Source organism: Rhea americana, unplaced genomic scaffold (genome assembly GCF_003343005.1).
Source record: "Rhea americana isolate MKP2758 unplaced genomic scaffold, rheAme1 scaffold_84, whole genome shotgun sequence".
Classification (NCBI taxonomy): Eukaryota; Metazoa; Chordata; class Aves; order Rheiformes; family Rheidae; genus Rhea; species Rhea americana.
Window position 1 is genome coordinate 423,362 of NW_028187023.1, and position 2,452 is coordinate 425,813.

The window sequence follows — 2,452 nt, forward strand, 5'->3', positions numbered from 1 at the left end:
CGGCTGCGCGGGCCTCGCCCGGGCCGCCGCGGCCGCCCGGCGGGTGCCGCGCTGCAGAAGCCGCGCTCGTGGTTCCCTTGTCCGCAAACATTTCGAGGCCGCGCGGAGCCCTCGGGCCCCGCTCCGCGCTGTGTCTGCGCGGCGGCGGCGGCGGCGGCGAGGTCCGTGCTGATTGCGCGTTATGGCTGCGTACGAGCAGCTGTAACGGCGCTGAGGCCCGAGAGCGGGGAAGAGCCTCTGGGACCCGATACAGCCTCTCAGAACCCACCTGCGGGGCAGTGGCCGTGAGGGCCGTGCGCTGCGTGGTGCTARCCTGGAGGGAGGGGTGAGCTTTGCTCCACATCTCCCCTCATTTMTCCTCCTTTCGAACAGAAACTCGGGGCTGAAGTGTGCGATTTTATCGTGCAACTATATAGGCATCCCTGCAAAATTGGGACTTCTCACATCCCTGATGCAGGCACGTAAGTTTAGGGTTGGCTAAAATTTTTGTACCTAATGTACTTCATTTGGTCGGGGAGAGGTTGGGCTTTGGCAAACTGCGTCCTTCCTTCATCGCAGTATCTGATGTGACAGTTTGAATTGTAACTTGCTCGTTAACGCTTCTCCAAATTTCTTCTTCAGTGTCTGAACAACTCAGAAGACTGTTTGGACTTTTTCACAGGCTAGCATTACCATCTTTTCTGACATGCTTTTCAGCTTTTCCTGTCAACACGCTTTGAAACGAGGTGGCTTGTAAGATACCGGCTTATGACAGAAGACTGCCAAGCGAAGAAGACACTTCACATCATTCAGAAATGAGTTGCAAATGTATCACCAGATCATTAATTTGGGCACTCTTTCATGTGATAAGTTTCATAAACGTATCAATCTTCATCTTAGAAGCTGTTAGATTCTTTCACCATCATCATTCTCCTTTCCGTCTCACATGCCCTGGTGCCTAGGAATCCGTTCAAATTTTAAGTCTAAATATATTTATGTCCTTTATTCTTATAGCGCCAATATTATTCGATGGTTTAAAAATTCTTGTTCCTTGCCACATGTCTTTGCCATAATGTATTTATGGCAACTCGTACCAAAATGTCTTAGTCTCCTGTTGTAGGAAACTTTCCACGGCAACCTGAACAGGTCCTAAACCTGTGCTTCCACTGAAAACAATATTTCTTCAKTAATGTAATATTACTCTTACAAAACAGATGTCAAAGTACTATGTTGGCCAAATTTTGACAGCTGGAGGGTTATGGGGGTATACCACACTTAAYGTTTTAAGTCTCTAGGATCTACTTCAGTTTCACTGCAGATAATGTATGCAGTTTTCTCTGTGCAACAAGCAACATGATGGAATTTGTGCTGAAATTAAATAACTGTACACTGACTTCAGCTTAATGAAATTGCTRTTGTGGAGAAACACCAAATACATTGGGTACTTGTCTACAAGTTTTKTTTCTTGTTTTTTCCTGGAGTACATTTTAATGAAAAGAAATGATCAGTTATGCACGTTACCGTAAACAAGCATAAAATGATATAAAATGCGAAACGTTAAAAATGTACAATATAAAGTATGGTATTCAGAAGAATGAAAAAGTCCTGAAAAATAACATGATAAAATGAAAATTGTCATTGCAAGGTGTATGTGCTTCATCAAAACCCAAAAAAAGACACTTAAACAAGAATTTAGCAATGCATTTTCTATATAGAAKAATCAGTTATCTGGAGCAACCATTTTTTAAAAACTGCTGAAGAATATCATGTGAGCTTATGTTTACCTTTTAAATGGCAGAGCAACTGGTTTGTTCAGTCAAGGTTGCCTAACAGAATAATATTTTTGCTGCTCAGGCTGGTTATTAAGTACCCCTTATGAAAATAAGCTGTTCTGCAGGTCTATGTAGAGGTAAAATTGTGTAATAGTAATACAATTTCTGTCTAAGGTCCAGTTCTGTTTTCAGAAGCATACAAGCAGCTCCTTGGATACTTGGCAATGACCATAAACCATCTAGCTAATAATAATAGGTAAATCAGTTTAGGGCTCAGCTCATTTGTGATCATTTCTGTTAATAATTTTGATTTCTTTTATATAGTCCCCTTTTATTTCATTTCTGATTTGCATTTTCTCACCTATTGCGTGTTGCTATCTGTGCCTGAAAAAAAACAGTCCTCATAAGTAAGAATCCCTATACTGTTTTTGAATAGGTTCACAGGCCCATTATCTTTCAATTCTTACTTTCTACTGCTATCTTGTTCTCTGAATTAAAGAAAAATTCAGAATTTCTTCTAGTAATTGCAAGGTAATGAAAATTCATTTTTTCTTTTTAAACCTGTTGCATGTTCCTTTTTGTATTTTTTTAATTTTTTGTAAGTTGGAGTGAAAGAGGAAAGATCTGATGTTGCTTCTGCATGCCACAGAAGTAAGGTACTTACAAAAGTAAAGTACTTTTAATGTAGTTGAAGTTTGCAT

At 40.9% G+C, this 2,452-nt stretch overlaps 1 long non-coding RNA gene across 2 annotated transcripts; it reads left to right on the forward strand.

The window, feature by feature from the left end:
- The first annotated feature begins 232 nt into the window (after positions 1-232).
- On the forward strand, positions 233-1,434 carry LOC146585198 (uncharacterized). Of its 2 annotated transcripts, none has more exons than XR_014898048.1 (2): positions 233-461; positions 697-1,434. It is a non-coding gene; the product is annotated as an uncharacterized LOC146585198 (long non-coding RNA). The 2 variants fall into 2 exon arrangements; XR_014898047.1 differs by having other exon boundaries at positions 233-457.
- Positions 1,435-2,452: the final 1,018 nt, after the last annotated feature.